The sequence below is a fragment of the Narcine bancroftii genome, chromosome 9 (genome assembly GCF_036971445.1).
Source record: "Narcine bancroftii isolate sNarBan1 chromosome 9, sNarBan1.hap1, whole genome shotgun sequence".
Taxonomy (NCBI): Eukaryota; Metazoa; Chordata; class Chondrichthyes; order Torpediniformes; family Narcinidae; genus Narcine; species Narcine bancroftii.
In genome coordinates this window covers 64,643,261-64,670,867 of record NC_091477.1, presented here as the reverse complement: position 1 = coordinate 64,670,867, position 27,607 = coordinate 64,643,261, and the positions used below count along the sequence as shown (strand labels likewise).

The window sequence follows — 27,607 nt, the reverse complement described above, 5'->3', positions numbered from 1 at the left end:
AGGAATGTGTGATTCAGATGGAGATGATTATTGTAAGTATGATGCATGAGGCAGGAAATACTGAATTTTCTTGGAGCAGTTAAGTAATGGATGTGAGCATTTTGAGTAAAGTGACTAATACACATTTTCCAGACAATTCAATCCTGGGCTAACAAGACTTGTAATTTCAGCCACTCATCTTAGTTAATGTCTTTAGTCCCAGGATCCTGAGTCACTGCTATAACCGGGACCAAGTGAATAATGATTATATTAAAATTGCCGTATATTGAATATCTTAATATTGTATGAATTGTAATCTTTGACACATTAACTATTTAGTTGAATGTCCGTTTGGTAGTGCTCTCAACAAAATTACGTTAAATGTGATAAATTCTTTATGAGGGCACTGTGGTTGATAGTGCATTAAAGATTCATAATTCAAATAAAATTTAGACATGCATTTAGAATGGTAACAAGCCATTTTGGCCCACAAGTCTGTGCTGCCCAATTACACCCAATTAACCTAACCCCTAGTATGTTTTGAACATTGGGAGGAAACTGGAGCCTCCGGGGAAAACCTTTGCAGACACGGGGAGAATATACAAACTTCTTACAGACAGCGTGGGACTTAAATCCCGGTCCTAGTTGCTGGTGCTGTAAAGGTGTTGCGCTAATTGCTACGCTAACCCTACTGCCCTTCTTTTCTAACTTCTTATTCTATGCCATTTGGAAAATGCACCTATATTTTCAAATTTTAAGATGAAGTATCTGTCCATTTTGTTTCATTGGTCAGATCAGTTTATCTACAAAATCTCTCTGCAGAAATGTTCTTGGCTCTTCGGAGAGTTCCAGGATTTTGCCTCATCAATGGTAAAAAAAGAAAGCGCAGTCTTCTCAGTGGATTTGTGGGGGGGGGGGGGGGTTGGGGGGGGGCAGTTCATATCACATGAGCCTAATTGAGTTTTTAAACAAGGTGACTAAAGTAACTGATGAAGGTAAGGAGGCGGATGTGGTGCAAAAGAATTTTAGAAGGTGTCTGACAAGGTTCCCCCATAGTATGCTCATTCAGAAAGTCATGAGGCTTGGGATCCCAGGAACCATGGCGGCTTGGATTCAGAATTGGCTTGCTTGAAGAAAGCAGAGAGTAGTTGTAGATGGAACACATTCTGTCTGGAGGTCAGTGACCAGTGAAGCTCCATAGGCATCTGTTCTTGTAATCCTGCTCTTTGTGATCTTTATAAATTACTTGAATGAAGAAGTGAAGGTGTGAGTCAGTAAGTCTGTAGGTGATACAAAGTTTGGAAATGTTGTGGATGGTGTAGAATATTGTGTTAAGTTATTACAGGATGTAGAGAGGATGCAGAGTTTGATGGAAGGTCGTACTTGAAGGCGGACGAAGTGGTTAATGACAGGATTCTTAACATTGTGGAGAAGGAGAGGTCTTAGGGTCCAGGACCAAAGATCCTTCAAAGTTGCTGCACAAGTTGATAGGGTGGGGTGTTGGCCTTCATTCATTTTTGGAATTGTGTGCAAGAGCCACAAAGTAATACTGTAACTCTATAAAGTGGTTAGACCACACTTAGAGTATTGCTTTGGTTCTGATCACCTCATTACAGGAAGCAAGTAACAGTACAACTCTGATTATCCAAAATAGTCTGGACTATGTCAGATAAACAGGTTTTTTGGATAAATGGTTATTTTTTTTAAAAACAGCCCAGTAGCAACAGCAAATCACTTGTATCAATTTTTAAACAATGTCAAACAACAAGGGAAGGCTTTTTAAGCATTAAAATAATGTTTAATTCTCAGCAAAAAAATGCTGGTGGCAGTGCCACCACCGATCACCCAACCACCAGCAGCGATCCCTGACATGTCCCCATTGCTGCCGCTGATCCCCAGGGAGGCTTCCCAAGCCGATAGAACACTCATTGGCGAGTCAGTGGGTTCCTGTCTCCCCAGTCACCGGAGCTCCTGACATCCAAGTGCCAACTCCAAATCCTCTGTTAGGCATACAGCGCACACACACACACACACACATACACACACACACACACACACACACACACACACACACACACACACACACACACACACACACACACACACACACACACACACACACACACACACACACACACACACACACACACTGGGGAGTCCAATGTGCTTGTGTGGAAATAAGCTGAGGGGAAGGTTTGGAGTCGGCTTTGGGAGGGAAGAAAATAGGAGGGAAGAGGAGGGGAGAGAATGCCACTGATCCCAAGGTCCCGCTCTTGCCTAGGAGGCCGCTCTCCTTGATGACGCTGGGACAAGGGATTCTTCCGACCACTTGCAGCTGGGAGACAGTAGGAGATAGAGTTGGAGAGAAAAGTCAATAGGGGATGGTAAAGAAGAAATAGAAAGAGAGAGGGGAGGGAGTTACTTGAAACAGGGACAATCGTCATTTTAATTTCATGTCGAGTGAATTTTTTTAAACCTGTGAGGTCAGTTCGGCTCCAAAATAATTTTGGATAAATGAGGATTTCTGATTTGTTTCAGATATCCTCATTTATCCATTTTTTAAAAAAATTAGATAAATTAGAATTTTGGAGAATCCAATTTGAGATAATCGGAGTTTTATTGTAGATGCTTTAGAGGGGATAGAGAGGAGATTTATCGGGATGTTGCCTGGATTGGAGAACATGTCTTATGAAGCAAGGCTGACTGACTTGGGATAGATCAATCGATTGATCTATCTATCTATCTATCGATCTATCTATCTATCTATCTATCGATCTCTCTATCTCTTGATCTATCTATCTATCTATCTATCTATCTATCTATAGGACTAGATGTTAGTATCCATTATTACACTCCTGTGACCTGCTGCCTGGACTCTGCGGGGTAGCCAAGTTAGTGGTGGCATCTTCTGGGTTGCCAAGTGGGCACCCTCCTTCCTCAGTGTTTCATTGATAGATGCATGACACCTCCAAAGTATTCAGCAGTGAATCCCAACATCCTGGCTCACCCCTTAGATGCCATTCATACACTTGTGGTACCAGATGGAATCCTTTCTCCTAGTCCATTGCCACTGACTACCCTTTTCAGCAGCACTTCCCTCCCTTAACTTTGTGCAGATGTCCTCTGGTGTTTGCTGATCCTGCCTTGGGAAACAGGTGCTGGCTGTCCATAATCTTATAGACTCCTCTCATCCTTCTACACTCCAAAGTGAAAAGTCCCACCTCTGCTAATTATGCCTTATAAGATTTGTATTCTAATCCAGGCAACATCCTGGTAAATCTCCTCTGCACCCTCTCCATAGCTTCCACATCCTTCCTATAATGAGGTGACCAGAACTGAACACAATATTCTATGTGTGGTCTTTCTAGAGATTTGTGAAGTTGCAACATGACTTCTCTTAAGTAACCAACGATAGTTAGATAAAAAAGAATGAATGAATACTTGCCCTGCATATGTATTATTTGTCTGTATGTGTGTTATGTCTGGTTGTGTATCTGCATGTTAATGCACCAAGGACCAGAGAACGCTGTTTCATCGGGTTGTACTTGTACAATCAGATGACAATAAACTTGACTTGATTTGAAAAGATAATAAGGGATTTAGATAGGGTGAAAACCAGTACCATTTTCCTGGAGTAGCAACAACAAATATAGGAGGATATCTGTTTAAGTGAGTAGAGGGAAGTTTAGGAGAGATTTCAAAGGTATGTTATTTTTATACTCAGAGGTGCCTAGAATGCATTGCTGGGGTGGTGGTGGAGGCTGGTATAATAGTGACATTCAGAAGACAGGCAGCTCGATGTCAGAAAGATGGAAGGTTATGAGTGTGAGGTAGGGAAGGATTAGGTTTACATAGGTCAGCACAATTGTGGGTCAAAGGGCCTGGACAGTACTGTAATATTCCATTTCAACATTCTAGCATCGTTTTCTGGTTATTTCTTGTCCTATCTTTGGCTATCCTTTGCCAAATATAATTACCTAATGTATTTGCAGATTTTCCTGGTGTTATTTGAATCACCATTTGAACTACGGGACCATTGAGGAGAGAGGAGTGACAGATGGGAGAGAGCTTGGTGAGTCAGAATTCTTCTTTCTTCTTCTTTGGCTTGGCTTCGCGGATGAAGATTTATGGAGGGGGTAAATGTCTACGTCAGCTGCAGGTTCTTTGTGGCTGACAAGTCCGATGCGGGACAGGCAGACACGGTTGCAGCGGTTGCAGGGGAAAATTGGTTGGTTGGGGTTGGGTGTTGGGTTTTTCCTCCTTTGTCTTTTGTCAGTGAGGTGGGCTCTGCGGTCTTCTTCAAAGGAGGTTGCTGCCCGCCAAACTGTGAGGCGCCAAGGTGCACGGTTTGAGGCGATATCAGCCCACTGGCGGTGGTCAATGTGGCAGGCACCAAGAGATTTCTTTAGGCAGTCCTTGTACCTTTTCTTTGGTGCACCTCTGTCACGGTGGCCAGTGGAGAGCTCGCCATATAACACGATCTTGGGAAGGCGATGGTCCTCCATTCTGGAGATGTGACCCACCCAGCTCAGCTGGATCTTTAGCAGCGTGGACTCGATGCTGTCAATCTCTGCCATCTCGAGTACTTCGACGTTAGGGATGAAAGCGCTCCAATGAATGTTGAGGATGGAGCGGAGACAACACTGGTGGAAGCGTTCTAGGAGCCGTAGGTGATGCCGGTAGAGGACCCATGGTTTTGAGCCGAACAGGAGTGTGGGTATGACAACGGCTCTGTATACGCTTATCTTTGTGAGATTTTTCAGTTGGTTGTTTTTCCAGACTCTTTTGTGTAGTCTTCCAAAGGCGCTATTTGCCTTGACGAGTCTGTTGTCTATCTCGTTGTCGATCCTTGCATCTGATGAAATGGTGCAGCCGAGATAGGTAAACTGGTTAACCGTTTTGAGTTTTGTGTGCCCGATGGAGATGTGGGGGGGCTGGTAGTCATGGTGGGGAGCTGGCTGATGGAGGACCTCCATTTTCTTCAGGCTGACTTCCAGGCCAAACATTTTGGCAGTTTCCGCAAAACAGGATGTCAAGCGCTGAAGAGCTGACTCTGAATGGGCAACTAAAGCGGCATCATCTGCAAAGAGTAGTTCACGGACAAGTTTCTCTTGTGTCTTGGTGTGAGCTTGCAGGCGCCTCAGATTGAAGAGACTGCCATCCGTGCGGTACCGGATATAAACATCGTCTTCATTGTTGAGGTCTTTCATGGCTTGGTTCAGCATCATGCTGAAGAAGATTGAAAAGAGGGTTGGTGCGAGAACACAGCCTTGCTTCACGCCATTGTTAATGGAGAAGGGTTCAGAGAGCTCATTGCTGTATCTGACCTTTTTGTGCAGTTGGATAACCATTAGAGTTTTAAAAAAGGGTTAGAAGGACAACTGATGTGTAATGGGCTCCACCGTTGTAAAGATATTCTTAGAGCACTATTCTGAGTGGAAGAATTAAGAATTCTGAAGAGTCCAGGAGTTCACCATCCAATGCCTGGAGGTCGCTATCTCATTCCAAACTTCTGTTTTGTATAACTAATGGTAACCTTGATTAGAAGGAGGGATAGATTAGTTTTACTTTATAGGTATAGAGGCACCCCTACTCTCAGAATAAGAATAAAAAAGGAAATAGGAGAATCTTGGGAATTATAGAATTATAGATCAGTGGTGTTTAAATTAATGGAAGGATTCTTAAGGATAGGATCTATGAACATTTGGAAAGTACACTCTACTCAAGTATAATCAGCATGGCTTTGGGAAAGGAAGATCATACCTCACGAGTCTAATTGAGTTTTTCAAGGAGGTTAAAAAAAATGATTGATGAGGGTAGGGTGGTAGATGTGGTCTACATGGATTTTAGAAAGGCATTTGACAAGGTCCCCCATGAGAAACTCATCCACAAAGTCATGAGTCACAGGATCAGTGGAACCTTGGATGTATGGATAAAAAATTGGCCTGTAGGAAGAGAGTAGTAGTAGAAGGAAAGTATTCTGCCAGGAGGTCGGTGACTATTGGAGGGTCACAGGGATCTGTTCTGGGACCCCTGCACTTTGTGATTTTTATAAATGACCTGGATGAAGAGGTGGAAGGATGAGTCAGTGAGTTTGCAGGTGACACAAAGGTTGGAGGAGTTGTGGATGGAGCTGAAGGTTGTCGAAGGTTACAAGAGGATATAGACAGGATGCAGAGATGGGCAGAAAAGTGACAGATGGATTTCAATCCAGATTAGTGTGAGAAGATGCATTTTGGAAGGACAAACCAGAAGGCTGAGTACAGGGTTAATGGTCAATTACTTAAGAGTCGGGATAAACGATGGACCTTGGGGTTCAAATCCATACATCCCTCAAGGTCGCTGCACAGGTTGATAGGATAGTTAAGAAGGCCTATGGAATGCTGGGATTCATTAATAGGGGGATTGAGTTCAGGAGTAGAGAGGTAATGTTCTAAATCTACAAATCTTTGGTAAGACCACACAAAGTATTGTGTTGAGTTCTGGTCACATCATTCTAGGAAGGATGTGGGAGCTATGGAGAGTGTGCAGAGGAGATTTACCAGGATGTTGCCTGGATTGGAAAGTAAGTGTCATGAAGCAAGGTTAGCAGAGCTGGGACTTTTCACTTTGGAGCATAGAAGGATGAGAGGAGACTTGATTGTGGGTAGCCTAGATAAGGTGGGCAGTCAGTGCCTGTTTCCCAAGGCAGGATCAGCTAACACCAGTGGACATGTGTACAAAGTGAAGGGAGGGAAGTTTAGGGGAGACATCAGGGGTACATTTTTTTTTAATACAGAGAGTTGTGGGTGCCTGGAATACCTTTCTGGGGATGATAGTGGAGACTGAAATATTGGGGGCATTTAAGAGACTCTTAGACAGGCACATGGATGAAGGAAAAATAGAGGGTTATGGGGTAGGGAGGGTTTATATGGGTTGGCACAACATCGAGGGCCGAAGGGCCTGTACTGTGCTGTTCCGTGATGCTTGGTTTAGAGGTGAGCCTTATTCCCTTGTCCTGAATCTTTCCCTGGCAAGTTTCTTATTGGGCCTGTGTCTGGCGTTTTTCAGATCACCAGGAGATTGCCCTTTGGTTATTAATGGTGGCCCTGCTTTAGTTATGTTTCTGGTGGGTGATCTCTGGCCACTCAAATTCTATTTCTTGAATGTGTCTGGTTGACTTGGTTTTTTTTAGACGTATTTGGCTGCTGGTGCCGTGTATCGCCGCGTCTCCGAATCGCCCTCTGGAACCCCCTCCGATCTGGGTCTGCTCCAAACCAAAGGCAAACTTCCAACCCCTCTGCGCTCTTCTCATTGTGGAGCCTGCGCTTCTTCGCCTTGGGCTGTGCGACCTGGGTGGAAGGAGGGGGCGCGGTGCCGCAGTGAACCAGCCCGCACCGCTCACGTGAGTGAGGGTGGAGGGTGGAGGGACCCAGTGCAGTCGGCAGCATCAGCACCGCGCAGACCGGCCATGGAGTGAGCGCGGCTCTCACACCTTGCTACAGGTAAGGATGGAGCCAGAGCTCGGCTCTGCCCGCCGCAGACGCATTGCAGCTCGACTGTATTGTGTGTTCATCCTGCTGGATCTCCCGCAGTCATCTCTGTCCCCCTGCTCGGGGACATGGCGAGGCTGCGGACACAGAGACGGGGTGGGGGAGGAGAGAAACGGGGGGGGGGGGGGAGGAGAGAGACGGGGTGGGGGGGCGAGAGAGACGGGGGGGGCGAGAGAGACGGGGTGGGGGGGCGAGAGAGACGGGGGGGGCGAGAGAGACGGGGGGGGGGCGAGAGAGACGGGGGGGGGGCGAGAGAGACGGGGGGGGCGAGAGAGACGGGGGGGGGCGAGAGAGACGGGGAGGGGGGAGACGGGGGGGGGGAAGACGTGAGGGGGAGAGAGTGAGAGAGGGAGGGGGAGAGAGGGAGAGAGAGCGATTTTGTCTCTACTGGTCCTTTGCTTTTTGTCGTGCTCAGCATTTTCCCGCAAGACCTGCGCCCATCTCGATTTAGGGCAGGGGCGTCGGTGGGGGGGGGGGGGGTGGAGAGTATGAGTGATTTTCCTCGCTGTTTCCCCTCCTCCGCGACCATCTACTGCCACAGGGTGTGTCCGGAACGGGGGTGGGGGCTCCCGTGGGTGAAAAGCTTCTCTGTGTGATGCATCATTTGGCCTGTGCTGATATTTCGTTTGGCCGTGTCTTGTCCCTCAATCTGTCTGATTTGGATTTGAATCCTGGGACAGGTGCATTCGCTTCCGTCCACCTCCGTCAGCGGGGAGGAGAGGAGCGGCCCGAGCCCAGTTGCTGCCCTTTGCCAGGCGTCTGGCTTTGCACCAGTCTCAAGCCAGAAAAGCCTTGGACACATGTTCAGTGCAGGTTCACCCGTTCAGGACAGTGAGCCACCCCGCAGATGGTTGGTGTTCAAAGTTGCATGGTCATGGGCATGAATTGCAGTGATGTAATGGTATTTTCCCACCAGATCAGTCACTTTTGGTCTCTGACTGATCACTTTCTGCTTATTTGTATGTTTATTTGTTCAAAACTTCTGACAGATAAACAGATACAGTGAGTGGGCTATCCCTAAAATTCCTGTCCAGCTTTTATTAAAGATGGTGGCTTGGAAGCTCCTCTCTGCAAGTATTCTACTGCTAGTGTTTTACATTGAACAGAGACTTCAAAAAGGAGAAGCAGGCTGTAAAATGGCCGCCAGACCGAGTTATCATATTTCCAAACAACCTGAGCCACTTTGATTCCCAGGGTGAGGAGGCAATGCAGATCCATCTTTGTTTGTAATCTGCTGATGGGTTAAGGAGGTTTGTTATTAATGGGATATCACCAAGGGAATTCTTTCTTCTCATCAGGATTCTCCTCTCCCTCTATGCATTTTTTAAAACAAAGTAATTGTGTGATGCAAGACTTCCCCTCTGCCTCAACATTTTGAAATCTTCGTATTTTTTTGTCTCACTGAGGTGGGTAGGTTAAATGGCAGATGGTCCCTCTGCTTCTGAATGTAATGGGAACAAAGAAGGTAACTGTTGCGAACAAAGGGGCATATTGCACTTTATTGTGACCCCCCCCCCCCCCCCCCCCCCCCCCTCACCCTGTCTGCTCTCTTAAATACCAGGGTTGGAAGTGAAGCTGATAGGTTTCTCTTTGACTTGCTGCTTGCATCACATCAAATATATTGAGTCGATCCTAAATTACCTGCAGTCTCTTCTGAAGTACTGTGGCTGATTTTGTTTTAAATGCTGCAAATGATCCCACCTTTTCCAACCTGCATTGCACTGATTTGGGGAATTTAATGCATACTTTGGAACAAATAGCTGAACAGAGTGTCATTGGAGCGCCAGCAGCTGAGAAAGTTCAAGTTCATTGAATGGTGTTTAAATATCATGTTTGGAGATTGCCTTGTGTATGTGGGCATGTATGCAGCTGTGTAAATGATATTTTCATTCTGGGTGCTAGCTCTGCCATTGTCATCATTCATATTTGTGCGTAACTGTGACATCACCAATGTAGCTTTCTCGAAAAATAGTAATCCGCAGCTGAAATTTTGGGAATTTTCCATTTGGTGGTTTACTCATGATATTTATTCTCAAATAATAGATGCCATGATAATGAATCATGTTTTATAGTCATTTACACACTTGAATACCAGTGTTTAAATCACCTCTTGGTTATCACTATATAATAGTTAATAAAAGGACCATTCATCCCACTGTCCTACATGACATTTTAAAAAATTTGTCATCCATGCCAGAAGACTTTGCTAATTATATGCAGGATAGGATTATTGGTAATGATAGAAATGCTGAGTGCTAATTTTGTTACCAGCAACAAGGAGCTGTGCTCTAATGGGGGTGGGGTGAAGAATCTGTCTCTATCAGGATGAGAGTCCTGGCACTGGAGTGGGGGTTTGAAAGCAGAGAATGTTCCTGATTATCAGTAATAATGAGGAGATGGTTTTCAAAGGGCCCATCAAATTAGTTCTTGCAGCGGCAAGGTGGGGCAGTCATTGGCAGGGATGGTGGTCTGAGTCTAGGTTCATGGATAGCCTACCTCAATTTGTTTGGCACACCTGCTCGTTGGTTCATGTTTGGGCCAAATTTGCAATGATGTCTGGATCTGCACAATCCAGGAAAAGAACAAGAGACTGGCCATGATTGAGCAGATTGTTGGTGAATGAGTACTGCTTGATAGCACTTTCAAAGATAGACTTCAATTTGCTGCTGATTGAGAGTTGACTGATGTGTCGTCAGATTGGATTTGTTGTGATCGAATACACCAGGGTAATTTTCCACATTATTGGGAATGCAGGAAGACAGGGCGATGAAGAAGCCTTTTGAATGGTTGCCATCATTTGTCAAGGCATTTGAGTACAGGAGCAAGGAAGTCATGTGGAAACTGCATGGGGTGTTAGATAGACTGCATATGGAGTATTGTGCACAGTTTTAGTCACCCAGTTCTAGAAACCTATTAATCTGGAAAGGGTATTAAAAAAAAAGTGATGAGAATGTTGCTGGGACTAGGGGACCTGAAATATGATAGGCTGGCTTTTCTCCCTTAAATGTAGGAGGCTAAGAGGAGATCAAAAAGATTGATGAAATCAAGAAGGGCATAGAGTTAAGGCTAGAGAGGCAAGATTTAAAAGGGACCTAAGGGGTCCACATGGAGCGTGGTGGGGAAATGGAATGAGCTGCAGACGAATTGGTACATGGGGACCCTTGTTACGTTGAGACAGGTACATGGATAAGAAAGGTTTATGTGGGAGGAACACGGGCAAATGGAATGAGCTTGGTTTTTTGTGGCCAAGATGGGTCAGACCCACTTCCAGCCTGTAGAACATTGTGGCTATACTAAGGTAATTCAGAGTTTATCTAAAATGTTTTAAACTAATCTAGCAATTTCATGGTACACATATTCAATACTGGCCTTTTATATTAATTCTAGTTTATCATTTAATTGAATTTAAAATTCCCCACTGTTTGCTGAAATTAAAATGTCTTCTCCATCTCATTTCACTGGAAAGAAGCCTAAATCCTTGACCACTGTCTCCATTCCTACTCAAATAGAAACTGTAGGTATGATGACAGAGGTGGTAGCACAAATATTTTCTCCATTTAAACAGTCCAATTCTTGGATGTAAATCGTTAAGGTATGATTGATTGGCAATAAGACTTGAATGATCAAGGTCTGGTGAAATAGAGGATGTAATGTCCTTGATTTATACTTGGCATTTACAAAGTTGGCGCCTTAACAATAAAAGAACACATTTGTGGAAACGGCATCAGCCATTTATCCATTTTGATCCAAAGTTTGGTTCATTACAATTGTTTTCAAGTGTGTCTTCACAAGGTCAATACAGTGGTGGAGTTAGTCGAAGCAGAGTGATTCAGAATTCAATCCTGAACTCCGGGGCTCGCTGTGTGTAGGTTTTGCATTTTCTCCATGTGACCATCCAGGTTTCCTCTGGGCTCTCAGGTTTCCTCTTGCACTCTATAGACTGGCAGGCAGACGGGTTAATTGGTTGCTTTCTCGTGTCTTTGGGTGCGCATAGAAAGATGGGGTGAGTGGATAGAAATGCGGGGAGAATGAAATAATAGGATTGACGTGGATGGTTTGTGTGGATTCAATGGGCTGAAGTGCCTGTTTCCAGACTTGTATCTTTCTGTGACCCTCTTTAAAGGCATTGCTCTGAAATTCAAGCCTTCAAGCAACATTTGTTGCAGACCATGGAAAAGATGAAGGGACAGACAAAGCCTTCACCAGAAACCCATGGAAAATGCGTGGTGTAAGAGCAAAGTCATACGAGTGATGCTGGGCCCCACGGAATCAGTCGATTCCTGCTGAAGGACAGTGAGTTCAGCAGCTTTGGATGAGTGTGTTTATGGCTGCAAAGCCTGATCCTCAAGCTGTAGATTTTTGGGGCTGGAGGTCTTGTTTCTTTCCTGTTCTGGCCTCGCCTGGAAACAAACTGGAGAAGAAACGCATGATCATTTTTGTACACTGTTAGTAATTCAAAGCATGTCTTAATCGAGACTGCAAAAGTGAAAGTTAATGAATAGAGCATGCTGCCAAAGATGATTATCTGTGATCTTTTCCAGGGCACCTTGTTGACATTCCCACACAAGATACCATAACCTGGTTATCTATGGTGAGGCTGCAACCACCAGCGTAAAATAAGGTTGAGGTTATAAGGGAAGGCAGAGGGATGGTCTCCAGGTTCTAGCGACTTACTTTGGTAGAACAAGAGGAGAGGCCTCCTAATATATTATAATATATTAGAAAGTCAGGACTATCCAGAGAGAGCGAGCAAACAGACACCAGAGGATTGGAAAGGAAACATGGCTTCATTTAAAGGGCAAGTTAGATAAATATACAGTGGGAGAAAAATGGGAAATGTTATTGGAATTACATGAAAGATATGAAGTTAATCTTATGGAGCAAAAGAGCTGGATTAATGGTTTGCTATATTAAAAAAAATGCAATATTATGCAGCTAGTAAGTGGGATTTGAAACAGAAGGTGAATCCTGTGTGCAAGACTAGCTTCTGTATTGATGCCAGTATTGATCCCCTCCCCCCGCTCTCGCCCCCGCGCTCGGCCACCACGCCCGCGCTCGCCCCCCCGTGTTCCCCCCCTCTCCCCCCCCTCCCCTCCTGTAACCTTTAACCCACGCTCTTCCAGTCTGCGTTGTTAATCTCTGCTGTGTCCATTTGTCTTTCCATGTGCATTTATGAATCTTCTCTCGTCATCAATTATCATTGCTCAACTATTTGGTTTATTTTCTCTCTCATTCTCTCTTTTCTCCCCCAGCCACTCGTAATTGTTGAAGCAACGTAACATTCTTCAGTTGTAGGTTTCCTGTAAATACTGTATTGAAGTTAATATTGTAGGCTTCTGTGGTGTGTTCTTCATTGATGATTTGTAAGCACACAGGCATTACTGGATGTGATCTGGGCTGTCAGCTTTTAAAAGAAGTTGCAATCTTCCTGCTGCAGGGCAGTTGTGCGACTGAATGGATGTGTGTCCCAGTGGCCAGAGGAGCTTGAATGGGCCCTGGAGATGAGAGAACATGGGTGATGAAGAAAAAATGCCCACAAAAGGTTGTGTATCTGTGGCAGGTATTTCTGGCAGGTGGTTGCCAGAGGGGATGTGCCTGCATTTTGGAAGAACCTGCAACTCTGTTGAATGCATGTTGCTGTCCTGCCTGTTCCTGTGGGTTAAAAACAAATCAAGCAAAATCTTCTTTATCTCTATATTCACAATGAAGTAGAAAGCTCAGCAGTGGCAGCCTGGAGTGATGCTGAGGCTTGAAAGTGACCATGACCGCAAAGCAGAAATTACTCCTGAAATTAATACTGCAGATGCTGGGGTATTGTGCAGTGTACAGAAGTATTGGCGGAACTCAGCAGGTCACACTGCATCCAGAATAAAGGGCTTCAGGCCTGAAATGTCAACCACCTTTCACTTCCAGTGGATGCTGTGTGACCTGCTGAGTTTCTCCAGCACATTTGTGTACTCCTGGGGTTGTATTTGATGCCACAGACATGGGGCAAAGAAGTGAGCTTGACTGATGACTCTCCAAATAGCATGATATTAGAGGAAACTTAGTAAAGCAAGATTATTTTGTATGCTAATAAAGCTTGTTTTTCATGCCAGTGAGGTGGAAAGTTTCATGGCAGATTTATCTTATATCTTTCCATTATTTTTGTCATTCGGATGTGTTCCATGTCTGAATGAAGAGCTCCATGTAAATGAATCCTACTGTGCCCTGCTGTTTTACCACTGAAGTGATTAGTCTTCACTCTACAATGACACTTCTGTCCTTAGCCATTGTCAGGGTGAGAGCAACCCTAAATGTGAGGAACAGCATGTCTTATTTCTCCTGGGCAGCCTTCAACCTAATGGCATGAACAATAATTTTTATATCTTTAGGAACCCCCACCCTCATCTGTTTACACTGTTCTAATCCCTTTATCTCCTCCTGTACTTCTCTCTCCCTGACTTTCCTTTCCCCCTCTCCCCATGGCTTCTCCCTCTACCTGCCTCTCCATCTTCCACACCTTGTGTTCTCTCACCACTGGGCCCCTCCCCCAGCTTCACAAGTTTACCTCTTTAATCTTCATCTGGATCAAAGGTTCAGACCTGAAACATTGACCATTTCCACTATCTGAGCTGCTGAGTTTCTCTGTTAGTTCTTTGCTCAATATTCTAGCAGCTGTGTTTCTCTCTTCACCTCCCTGTGGCGGAACCACTGTTCCACTGTTGATACTGTTTGTATGTGTATGGCTGGCCCACCCCTTGCTGATTGTACCTTGGCTCCACCCCTTGATTCCCCAAATAAAGGCAGCAGTGCCATAACCCCTCCCCAGAACAAGCTCGGGCCTTGGGCCAGCAACATGAGATGTGCCTTCTGTTTATAGTAATAAAAGCCAATCAGTCAGGTAACTTCTAGTCTTTGGAGTTGTTGGTAGTGTATAAATTTTATTACCATAATTTATTTTGGAATGGACAAGTTGCTAAGACCAGAGAGGCTGGAAATTGATCTGTGATCACCAGAAGCATCCGACAAGTTTGAACTCTGGCTATGCTGCTTCAATGTGTTTCTCAAGCCTCGTACAATCTGATGCAGATAAACTGCATCTTCTGTTCTCACGGGTCAGGCTCCACGTTTACCCAGTGGTCAGAGACTGCAAGACATTGACTGAAGCCATTCTGAAAGGCCAGCAGCTGGCCCAGGTGAATGAAGTCTATGCCAGGCATGTCTAAGCCACACGTAAGCATCAACCAGGGGAGTTGATCAAGGATTACTTTTGTGTCCTGCGGGACCTCAGATGGGCGTGTGACTGTGAGGTCATATCAGCAGAGGAATACATGGAGGTTCTGATCCAAGATACCAGCGACTACTAGAACAGGGTGAGCTGGAACGGCAGAAAGCCATTGAACTGGCTAAAACATTAGAAGTAGGCCTCCGCAATGTGGACTCCTCATCCGATCATGTGGTCGCACATGGGAAACGCGGGCACCATCATCATCAGACACAGGATTGCAGACTGCCTCATGCCTTGACCTGACTGCCACTGGTGAATACCCGAAGTGCTACTTCTGTAGCCAGCAAAGCATCCCAGAAAGTGCTGCCCAGGGAAGGACGGGCTCTGTTTCAGCTGCAGGAAGAAAAGATGGTATGCAAATCTAAGCAATCTCCTCACCTGAGCAGCGCCGTGTGGGGGCTGCTGCCAAATTGGATGATATCACTTAAACAACAGCATTGTGTGCATGTGATGGGGGCCGCCATCTTGGAGGGCACCTCGTACCAGACCATGAGCCAGTATGGTGGGTCAGACAGTGACGCTACTACCCCGCCATCGTACCAGACCACGAGCCAGTATGGTGGGTCAGACAGTGATGTTACTACCCCGCCATCATACCAGACCACGTGCTGGTACAGCGGGTCGGGCAACATCGCTACTCTGGCTTTGGTCACGCTTGACCAAAACAGCCCTCATCAGGTCGCCAGGTTGACGACGGACATGGAGGAAAATGGGCGAAAGACGGGCTGCTTGTTCACTAGTGGAAGCATGGAGACCTTCATCTACCCTGACACAGTGTAGCATTACTTCCACATGGTGAGTCCAGTGAGTTATAGTCTCCATGGCCTCTAAATCCTCTCAGCAGAGATCTGCCATGCCACAACACTGTATGCCCTGGGATTGAACATTTAGTGCCACCTCAAAGGTGTCAGTATGGCATATGACGGGCCCCATACACCCCTCACAGTTTACAACCAACAGTTTTTCAACTGTCTGCCCTCCCCTCTAGATGCATCCAACCCTCCCACCACCTGTGTCTCTCTTGCTGCTTTCCCTATTAAGAGTTTGCAGTATTTTGTGATGTTGGTTTCAACGTCCTGCAAGTACCTTACAGTGACTTCTTGCGGCTGTAATCTGCCTGCTGGGAGAGTCCCTTCGACCTTGGTGACGGTCAAGATTCTTTTGCTGTTGAGGAGCTGACTTCAGGCTGGTGAGCCAGTTGGAGGAGCAGTGCGATCAATAGTACGAGGCCAGCTTGTGTTCCTTTGTTCTCGGAGAAGTCCTAGTTGCTTATGGGTATTTCCCTCTGTCTATCAAGAGCAGTGATGTGCTTGTGAAAGCAGTAGGACATGCAGCTGATCTCTAGTGATGTAATCCTACCTCTGAAGAGCTCCTGTAGTTGAGAACAGGATGAGACTGAATCACAATGGAAGGACTCTGTGGCTTTCTTTGGAGCCTCTCCAGTAGCTTCCACCTGAATCAATAGATGTTGTGTGTGGGCTGCCACCAAGCACTTGCGTGAAAAGTCTGTATCACCTCTTGAGGTAAAACGTGGTCTCCCATTCAGTGATCATGTAATCCCTCTGCTTTTGGTTAAACTGCCTAAAAATGCATCACCCATTTCAGTATGTGTCTGTATCAGACTTCTCATGAAAATTCCTTAATTATGGTCACTGAATCTTTATCAAGTCGTGTCAAGTTTATTGTCACCTGATTGTACAGGTACAAGCAGATGAAACAGCTTTCTTTGGTCCTTGATACACAACATGAACATACAGACAAACAATACACATGTACGAAAAGTGTTCTTAAATATGAATAAATATTATTTTGTACATATGAAAGTCTCTGATGGTTAGTTTAAGCAGGTCCTTTGGTCATTCAGCATTCTCCCTGCCTGTGGGAAGAAGCTGTTCCTCAGCATGGTGGTGCTGGCTCTGATCCTCCTCCATCTCTTCCCCGACAGGAGCTGCTGAAAGATGCTGTGTGCGGGGGTAGAAGGGGTCCTCAATGATTTTGTGAGCCCTCTTTAGACAGTGATCCTGTTAGATCATGGGAGTGGGGGAGGAGTGGGCAGGGCAGGGAGACTCTAGTGATCCTCTCTGATACTCTTTTTTTAAAAAAAATTTAGACATACAGCACGGCAACAGGCCATTTCAGTCCATGAGTCTGAGTCGCCCAATTATTCCTGAATGACCTACAACTTCTGGCACATTTTGAATGGTGGGAGGAAACTGGAGCCCCTGAGAAAACCTCATGCAGACAAGGGAGAATGTGCAAACTCCTTCCAGATAGAGCAGGATTCGAACCTGGGTCCTGATCGCTTGTGCTGTAATGATGTGGTGCTAACTGCTATAACAACCATGCTGCCTCCTGTGGATTGGCCTCCAATCCATTTCTCTGCAGTAGTCGTACCCCATGGTGTTGCAGTGGCCAAGATGCACTCCATAGAGCTCCTGCAGAAGCTTGATATAATGGTGACCAGTAGCCTTGCCCAATTCAATCTTCTCAGGAAATGCAGCTTCCTGACAAATGGGGAGATACGGTGTTCACGATAGGTCACGAGTTAACTGAACTCCAAGGAACTCTGTCTCCACTCTCTCCATTACAGAGTTGTTGATGTGAAGTGGAGGATAGTTGTTCTTGGTCCTCCTGAAGTTCATGATCATCTCCTTTGTCTTGTCCATGTTAACACTCGTGTTGTTATTCTCACATGAGATTTTCCACGTCTTCTATGATGAGGCCAACTTCTGTTTGTGCCATCTGCGAACTTGATGACCCTTTTCGAGTTGGATTTGGCAATACAGTCATGGGTTAGTAGCATGAACAGGAGTGGGCTGAGATCAGCCCTGAGACGAGTCTTTATCAAGTCAAGTTTATTGTCATCTGGTTGTACCATTACAACCTGACGAAACAGCTTTTCTCTGGTCCTCGGTCCAAAACATGCCGACACACAACCAGTCATAACACACATACAGACAACAATACATATGCAGGACAAGTGTTCAGCATGACAGTGCTCAACTTTCTGCTACCGACCTGGATAGACTGTGGTTTGCAGGGTTATCCGCCTTCTGGTGTGCTCCTGCCACTGGTTCTCCCAAGCGTATGTCCCTGTAGAGTGCATCTACTCACCCCTTTCATCATCGAAGGAGATGCCAGTCTCGAAGGAGTCTGGCTCAGTGGTGCACTGTGCTGTTCTCATGGAGATGTGTAGGGGACCGTAGATGCAGGACTATGAAGCTAAGCACAATTGGTCAGGGAAGTCAGTGGCCCAGGCAGCATCAGTCGGAGAATGGTGAATGCTTGGGCAGGAGCCCTTCATCAAGACTTTTTTGTAATCATTCCTCCTCTCCTTCCATTCCGCCTTTCTAGGGATGAGGAAGTGGGGGAGGGAGGGGGCCCTGATACCCTCCAAAGAGAAAACAGCAGGTCGAAGCACTTGTAAGCAATGTCAAATCCCCCTCTTTGCGTGAATACAAATAGCAGTGAGGGTGTCTAATGAAAGGGAAACAGTGGTCACAGTAGAACAATTTTAGTGACAAATCCCTGACAGATTTCAATGGTATCAGCTGGGGAAGTGGTTTGAGCACTAGCTCCTCTGTCCATGAGTCTTTGGGTACCTTCTGTCTCCAACTATGCAGTGGTCTCTCTCCTGTTTTACCTATGTGGTGAACTGCTGTCCACTCATTTATCTGGCTCCCCCCTGTTCTGTGACTGGATCCGTGGCTCCTCCCTGTTGACCCCATATAAAGTCTCTAACACCATAACTCCTCCCTAGAAAGCCTGGGTCACAGCACAGGACAATCTGTGTTATTGTAAATAAAAGCCTATTGTTCTGTAGTCCAGTTTTTCGAGTTACTAATAGCGCATCAATCTAAAGATGGAGACCATCTGTCCTTCACCTCCCTGTAATACCTTCTTGTCAGGTTCCAGCACTGAAAGTCGTTGGGTTCCTCCTTCTTACCCACCAGCAGCTCTCCCCCTTACCCACCATGCCCATCAGATGTTTTCTTCCAACAACCACCCACCTGCCTCTGTCTCCCAACTCCACACTCCCCTCCCACAATTGGTTTCATCTCCCCATCATTGTTTAACCATCCTCAGTCCAATCTATCAGTTACGGGCCTGTCTCATCCCTTCTATACTGCCTATTTTATCTCTCCATTCTCAATTCTGCTGCAGGGTCTTGATCCAAAACATCAACAATTCTTTCCTCCCTGCCTCCCCATTCCACCCCCCACCAATAGATGCTGCATGACGTGCTGAGTTTCTCCAGGAGTTCATTATTACTTAATCGAATAAACTCCCGACATGCCTGCTGCACCGTGTCTAATTGTTAATCATCATGCCAGTTGTATTTTCTTTCTTTTTAAAATATTTTTATTCTTTAACATATAATCTTACATACAGAGTCTTAGAAAAGAAAGCACATGACAAATCATTTGTATACATGTAAGGACACAAAAGAGAAAATAGATGGAACTAAGTCGAGAATTCTTTAATAAACAAAAGACCCTATAATTTGAATTGATCTGTAAAACCATATTAAATCTGTTTGCTGAGTTAATCCAAAGAAAAAGTGAAAAGTAAATTTGACCCCCTCCCCCCATTTGACCCCCTCCCCCCATTTGACCCCCTCCCCCCATTTGACCCCCTCCCCCCAGTCGCCCCCCTCCCCCCAGTCGCCCCCCTCCCCCCAGTCGCCCCCCTCCCCCCAGTCGCCCCCCTCCCCCCAGTCGCCCCCCTCCCCCCAGTCGCCCCCCTCCCCCCAGTCGCCCCCCTCCCCCCAGTCGCCCCCCTCCCCCCAGTCGCCCCCCTCCCCCCAGTCGCCCCCCTCCCCCCAGTCGCCCCCCTCCCCCCAGTCGCCCCCCTCCCCCCAGTCGCCCCCCTCCCCCCAGTCGCCCCCCTCCCCCCAGTCGCCCCCCTCCCCCCAGTCGCCCCCCTCCCCCCAGTCGCCCCCCTCCCCCCAGTCGCCCCCCTCCCCCCAGTCGCCCCCCTCCCCCCAGTCGCCCCCCTCCCCCCAGTCGCCCCCCTCCCCCCAGTCGCCCCCCTCCCCCCAGTCGCCCCCCTCCCCCCAGTCGCCCCCCTCCCCCCAGTCGCCCCCCTCCCCCCAGTCGCCCCCCTCCCCCCAGTCGCCCCCCTCCCCCCAGTCGCCCCCCCTCCCCCCAGTCGCCCCCCCTCCCCCCAGTCGCCCCCCTCCCCCCAGTCGCCCCCCTCCCCCCAGTCGCCCCCCTCCCCCCAGTCGCCCCCCTCCCCCCAGTCGCCCCCCTCCCCCCAGTCGCCCCCCTCCCCCCAGTCGCCCCCCTCCCCCCAGTCGCCCCCCTCCCCCCAGTCGCCCCCCTCCCCCCAGTCGCCCCCCTCCCCCCAGTCGCCCCCCTCCCCCCAGTCGCCCCCCTCCCCCCAGTCGCCCCCCTCCCCCCAGTCGCCCCCCTCCCCCCAGTCGCCCCCCTCCCCCCAGTCGCCCCCCTCCCCCCAGTCGCCCCCCTCCCCCCAGTCGCCCCCCTCCCCCCAGTCGCCCCCCTCCCCCCAGTCGCCCCCCTCCCCCCAGTCGCCCCCCTCCCCCCAGTCGCCCCCCTCCCCCCAGTCGCCCCCCTCCCCCCAGTCGCCCCCCTCCCCCCAGTCGCCCCCCTCCCCCCAGTCGCCCCCCTCCCCCCAGTCGCCCCCCTCCCCCCAGTCGCCCCCCTCCCCCCAGTCGCCCCCTCCCCCCAGTCGCCCCCTCCCCCCAGTCGCCTCCCTTCACATAATAAATGAAAATGTGGATCCAATGACAACCCCCAGATATCGGACAGTGAATTTCCGGAGCACATGATCATTCTTAATCCTTTCAATTTTAATAAGATTGTAAGAATGGGCCCCACAATTTTCTAAATTGAAACTTTCTACCTTTAATATTATGCCTCATTTTCTCCAGACTTAAATAGGACTTTACATCATGTAACCAATGTACATGAATAGGGGAAGAATCATCTTTCCATTTCAATAACATTGTTCATCTGGCTATCAACGTGGTAAAAGCTAAAACTTTTTCCTGAGAAATGCCAGTCATATTTTAACCATTCAAATGCCTTTTCCTTTCAAAGTAAGTTTAAGTGACACAGATTCCAGCCGTACCCAGGTTACCAATGCCTAAGCCCTATGTACAAATGAGCTCCCCCAAATATTATTTCCGTATATATGATGATAGTCGAACCTTAAAAATGTCCCCCCCCCCAAACCAAGGACGATTTTTCATCAAATACAAAATCCGATCGGTTTAGCGTGTCCCCCATTGTGATGGAGAACAACATAAAATACTCGTAGAATCCTACCACTCAAAATTCTTCTATTAAAATGTGTTTGGTAAGATGGATTAATAGTAATGTTATAATAAAACCATAAAAATGTATTAATCTGTCTAAAATACCTTAAAATAACAGCACAGCAAATGAAACTAATGCTGCCCGTTTTCAGCAGTTGCTAAACAACCAGCCAGGGTGTGGTCTGTTTACACTGTTTCGTCAGGCCAACTGCAGTCAACCTCCCAGTGATAAATGTGCAGTGAGACGAGGCACTGCACACTGGCCGATTCGAGAGGAGCACATAGCAGACGTGGTTCATGAACAGCATCAAAAAGGAGGCTTTATATCAAGATTTAAAATGTACATTTCAGCACTTCAATGGGCTAAAGACAAAACTTTAAAGCCACTGCTTCATGGTGATATCATTTTATGAAATGATTTGATCTACTAATGAGCCAGAAACCAAAAATACTGCAGAAATTACCAGCAGATTTTGGCATGAAAATGGCTAATTTCCATCGCTACATAATAGAGCGTAAGAAATCTGATCATCTATTAAGCAACATCGGAAACATGGATGAAACACCTATGAACTTGGTTGGTAAAAAAATTCTTGGGCAGTAAGCTCTCCGCATCAAGTACCAGACTATACAACAAACATGGCTCAAAACCTACATTCATCTTATACACCAGTCACCTTGTACGCCGACATATATGGTACATTCAAAACTCCAACATGTGTACATCGTTTGCACAGGTGGCAGTGTGAATTTCCCGTCTCCCAACTTTTCGTGATTGTTCTTTTTCATCTGTCTGATGTGCTTTTGATTCTATTGATTACACTCCCATGAAGGTATGGTTGCCGTATCAAATGATCGTGTATTTTTCAATTTTTTTTGAGGGGGAGGGTAGAAAATTGATGTTTGCACATCTGTAAAAGTGGAACCCACTTATTCCCTGATGATGTGTTGCCAGTTTATTTTCAAATGCCCCAGAGAGGTTGTAATAATGGAACTTCATTGCCTCACTGAATCCTGAGTATTTGAAATTCAGCGTTGAGGTTCGGTGTTGAATGCATTCCTGCCAAAGGGAAGCAAAACTTTGGATATTGAGAATCTCTCTAATCCAGAAGAGTGAAGATGAGGATCAGGTGTGAAGCTGAATGCTGGACGCAATGGGTTGAATAGCCATTGTGTTATTTCTGATACCATTACCTTCACTGCTTCATCCGGGAAGTAACCCAAACACCATGCTTGAGAATAGAAGACTTTGTCTATTAATTCTTCTCCCCAAGCAGAGTGATCTGGTCATTTGTCCGCATTGTTAGTGACTCCACAGTGCACTCTAGAGATGTCCTTGGTACCTTCAGCCAGTGCTGTCACGCTTTGGCCCTGATGGTTCTCTCTTTCTCTCTAAAGGCCGTTTTATAGTGAAAATTAGCAATTTGCTAATTTGCAAAAGGCACTGGTTTCCTCTGCCTTTAAATCACTCCACTTACCTCCATGAAAAGTCCAAAGGAGGAGTGGCTGGTCCAACTTGTTCTACGTTCCCTCCGCCTGGGGTTTGGGGTTAGTGATCTCACTCCACCTCCGTAAAAGGATTTCCGCTGAATGTGGCTCCAAAGGCGAGGGCTGATGGCATCGCAGTGACGCCGTCAGCCCACAATCCCAGAGCATGAATCACTCAGTGAAATAAGGCGATTCTGCTGCACAGAAGATCTGCCGGCTTTCACAGATCTCCACTAACGCTCGTACCTGCTCTTCAGTCACCATTTTCACTCAATGCTGCTGTCCCTTGTTTCACATCACGATGCTACTGTACTACTTGCCCCGTCTCCTTCAGCTTCGGAGGCCAGCATAAAAGCACCGTGCGATCCACATTTTCAGACATCAGCATAAAAGGTAGATTCACCATTTAAACAAAAAAAATTGAGCAGGTGATTACATGGAATTTGAGCATTAAAAACCACTGAACTTGTCACCAGCTATTCATGTCAGGGTCCTCTGATACTCTTGAAGTTTAAGTTTATTGTCGCATGTACTGAGATGAAGTGATGGAAGTTGTTCTGCAAGCAGACCATTAGACATCTCATATATAGAACACAAGGAAAACACAGCACCAAAGTATTGATAGGAGTTGTTATAGAGCAAAGGAGTTTGTCATTTTAAAAGTGTGGGAATGAGGGGATAGAAAAGTAGTGGTTGGAGCATGAATGGAAATGACCTGCTGGGAACAGCTCACAAAGTGCATCCCCTCTTCATTGTTGACCCATAACGGTAATACCCATTCTGTGGAGAGAATGACTCCCCTGTGTTCTTCCCTTTATGGCTGGCTGGAAAGACTGCACCAGCTAATCTGCAACTTGCATCCTTCTCCACACACTCTTAAGGCCCATTCAGGAGGCCTGAAAACTCTAGTGTAAAACCGCATAATCTCCCCATCGCGGCCAAAGACATACTCGCCTGAATGCAGCAGAAGTGCCTCCAAGGGGCTGACGCCAACCCTCCTCGGGGAGGGATAATTGGCGAAGCGCCGGGCTCTGCCGAGGCACCTGAATGTGCAGCCACTGTAAACGACTGCCTGGGGGATGGGCTGATGACTCCATCAGCTGGTGGTCCAACTCCCCGCTGCCGGACAGCCGGCCCCCGCCCCGCTGCCGGACAGCCGGCCCCCGCCCCGCTGCCGGACAGCCGGCCCCCGCCCCGCTGCCGGACAGCCGGCCCCCGCCCCGCTGCCGGACAGCCGGCCCCCGCCCCGCTGCCGGACAGCCGGCCCCCGCCCCGCTGCCGGACAGCCGGCCCCCGCCCCGCTGCCGGACAGCCGGCCCCCGCCCCGCTGCCGGACAGCCGGCCCCCGCCCCGCTGCCGGACAGCCGGCCCCCGCCCCGCTGCCGGACAGCCGGCCCCCGCCCCGCTGCCGGACAGCCGGCCCCCGCCCCGCTGCCGGACAGCCGGCCCCCGCCCCGCTGCCGGACAGCCGGCCCCCGCCCCGCTGCCGGACAGCCGGCCCCCGCCCCGCTGCCGGACAGCCGGCCCCCGCCCCGCTGCCGGACAGCCGGCCCCCGCCCCGCTGCCGGACAGCCGGCCCCCGCCCCGCTGCCGGACAGCCGGCCCCCGCCCCGCTGCCGGACAGCCGGCCCCCGCCCCGCTGCCGGACAGCCGGCCCCCGCCCCGCTGCCGGACAGCCGGCCCCCGCCCCGCTGCCGGACAGCCGGCCCCCGCCCCGCTGCCGGACAGCCGGCCCCCGCCCCGCTGCCGGACAGCCGGCCCCCGCCCCGCTGCCGGACAGCCGGCCCCCGCCCCGCTGCCGGACAGCCGGCCCCCGCCCCGCTGCCGGACAGCCGGCCCCCGCCCCGCTGCCGGACAGCCGGCCCCCGCCCCGCTGCCGGACAGCCGGCCCCCGCCCCGCTGCCGGACAGCCGGCCCCCGCCCCGCTGCCGGACAGCCGGCCCCCGCCCCGCTGCCGGACAGCCGGCCCCCGCCCCGCTGCCGGACAGCCGGCCCCCGCCCCGCTGCCGGACAGCCGGCCCCCGCCCCGCTGCCGGACAGCCGGCCCCCCGCCCCGCTGCCGGACAGCCGGCCCCCGCCCCGCTGCCGGACAGCCGGCCCCCGCCCCGCTGCCGGACAGCCGGCCCCCGCCCCGCTGCCGGACAGCCGGCCCCCGCCCCGCTGCCGGACAGCCGGCCCCCGCCCCGCTGCCGGACAGCCGGCCCCCGCCCCGCTGCCGGACAGCCGGCCCCCGCCCCGCTGCCGGACAGCCGGCCCCCGCCCCGCTGCCGGACAGCCGGCCCCCGCCCCGCTGCCGGACAGCCGGCCCCCGCCCCGCTGCCGGACAGCCGGCCCCCGCCCCGCTGCCGGACAGCCGGCCCCCGCCCCGCTGCCGGACAGCCGGCCCCCGCCCCGCTGCCGGACAGCCGGCCCCCGCCCCGCTGCCGGACAGCCGGCCCCCGCCCCGCTGCCGGACAGCCGGCCCCCGCCCCGCTGCCGGACAGCCGGCCCCCGCCCCGCTGCCGGACAGCCGGCCCCCCGCCCCGCTGCCGGACAGCCGGCCCCCGCCCCGCTGCCGGACAGCCGGCCCCCGCCCCGCTGCCGGACAGCCGGCCCCCGCCCCGCTGCCGGACAGCCGGCCCCCGCCCCGCTGCCGGACAGCCGGCCCCCGCCCCGCTGCCGGACAGCCGGCCCCCGCCCCGCTGCCGGACAGCCGGCCCCCGCCCCGCTGCCGGACAGCCGGCCCCCGCCCCGCTGCCGGACAGCCGGCCCCCGCCCCGCTGCCGGACAGCCGGCCCCCGCCCCGCTGCCGGACAGCCGGCCCCCGCCCCGCTGCCGGACAGCCGGCCCCCGCCCCGCTGCCGGACAGCCGGCCCCCGCCCCGCTGCCGGACAGCCGGCCCCCGCCCCGCTGCCGGACAGCCGGCCCCCGCCCCGCTGCCGGACAGCCGGCCCCCGCCCCGCTGCCGGACAGCCGGCCCCCGCCCCGCTGCCGGACAGCCGGCCCCCGCCCCGCTGCCGGACAGCCGGCCCCCGCCCCGCTGCCGGACAGCCGGCCCCCGCCCCGCTGCCGGACAGCCGGCCCCCGCCCCGCTGCCGGACAGCCGGCCCCCGCCCCGCTGCCGGACAGCCGGCCCCCGCCCCGCTGCCGGACAGCCGGCCCCCGCCCCGCTGCCGGACAGCCGGCCCCCGCCCCGCTGCCGGACAGCCGGCCCCCGCCCCGCTGCCGGACAGCCGGCCCCCGCCCCGCTGCCGGACAGCCGGCCCCCGCCCCGCTGCCGGACAGCCGGCCCCCGCCCCGCTGCCGGACAGCCGGCCCCCGCCCCGCTGCCGGACAGCCGGCCCCCGCCCCGCTGCCGGACAGCCGGCCCCCGCCCCGCTGCCGGACAGCCGGCCCCCGCCCCGCTGCCGGACAGCCGGCCCCCGCCCCGCTGCCGGACAGCCGGCCCCCGCCCCGCTGCCGGACAGCCGGCCCCCGCCCCGCTGCCGGACAGCCGGCCCCCGCCCCGCTGCCGGACAGCCGGCCCCCGCCCCGCTGCCGGACAGCCGGCCCCCGCCCCGCTGCCGGACAGCCGGCCCCCCGCCCCGCTGCCGGACAGCCGGCCCCCGCCCCGCTGCCGGACAGCCGGCCCCCGCCCCGCTGCCGGACAGTTCCTCCTGAGTGGGGGATTATGGGTAGCGAAGACTGCTATTGCTATGCCTCATATTTATGATGGGTGGCGCTGCGACACCAGTCACCCCACCTCCATCAGATGTGGAGGCACCTCTGGATGTGAATCGGCTCTTTCAGGTGGACCAGGCAATGCTGCAGCAACCTTTTAGGGCTGTCGCCTGAAAGGTGAGTCTGCAAGTTAAGATCCACTCCTGACTCCACCCTCAAGGCAGAGGGTCCGCCTGAACTGTCTTTAGTGAATCTGTATTCAGCAAAAAGGAACATTGTGCATTGTAGTGATATTCCTGATGCCCAGAAAGGATTGATTTGGAGGGCTCCTCTCTCCTTCAGCCAGGCCAGGTCCTGGAGCTTATCAGTGAACTCTGGTGATGAGGCATTTCACCAGATGACCTGGATGCTCTTCTCAGGAAACCACCCAACGGTATCTGTCGAGAAAGCAGGAGAAAAATAATTCTGCCAAGCTTGTGTAATGCAGCTATTAGATAATGTCGAGATACATCTGGGATTAAAAAGTTTAACTTGTCTCTCTATCTCTCTCTCTCTCTCTCAAGAGGAAAGTATTCTGACGAAGAGAACACCAACCAGGTCCAGCCTCTCGATTGATAGCTCAACAGAAGCAAGATGGCTGGTGCCTCAGTGAAGGTGGCGGTGAGAGTGCGGCCTTTCAACTCCAGAGAGATCAGCCGAGAAAGCAAATGCATAATTCAGATGTCAGGAAACACAACAAGTGAGTATCGGCTTTCATTTTGCTTCAGTCCGACCTCCGAGAGCAAACACAGGCACGAAATGATAATTACCTTAAAGCTGTCAGACTTCTGGAAATGAGTTTCGTTACCCTGTTATGTCTTTAACTTGAATTTTTATTTAAGTCGGAACCAGTACATACATTAGTCAAATGTTTATCTAAGTTTATAGTATATATTTTACCTTTATATGTACTTCCTGATACACTAAACCATCTTCAGCATAATAATACAAGCAATAATACAGTACTGTACGCAAAAATAAAAGGAACTGCATAAGATCATGATTAAACATTAACACTTGCAGGAGAAGATGATGGAGTGATCGCTAGCGCCCCCCCACTCCCTCCTTGGTGGGACAATCGCACTTTAAGGATGGCTGCCATTTGGAGGGGCTGAGTCGTGATGATTCTGGAGGTGTCACCACGGCGCACCCTTCTCTCTCTGCTTCTTCTCTTTTTCTCCTTCCCCCCCCCCCACCACCTCTCTCTCTTTTCCCTCTCCTCCCTCCCCTCTGCCGGGCTGCTCATCCCCTCCTCCGCCCATTGCTTTGCCCAGGCCGCATGTGGCGTAGCCTGACAGCGTATGCTCATCACCAGCTGCCTGACGATCAATCTTTCTCCAAACTCTGACTCCAGCTTATATACTCCAGTGAGGGAAGCTG

At 50.6% G+C, this 27,607-nt stretch overlaps 1 long non-coding RNA gene across 1 annotated transcript; it reads left to right on the top strand.

The window, feature by feature from the left end:
- On the top strand, positions 1-26,921 carry LOC138743713 (uncharacterized). The gene is made up of 3 exons (XR_011345030.1): positions 1-32; positions 3,972-4,051; positions 26,752-26,921. It is a non-coding gene; the product is annotated as an uncharacterized lncRNA (long non-coding RNA).
- The last annotated feature ends 686 nt before the right edge of the window (positions 26,922-27,607 follow it).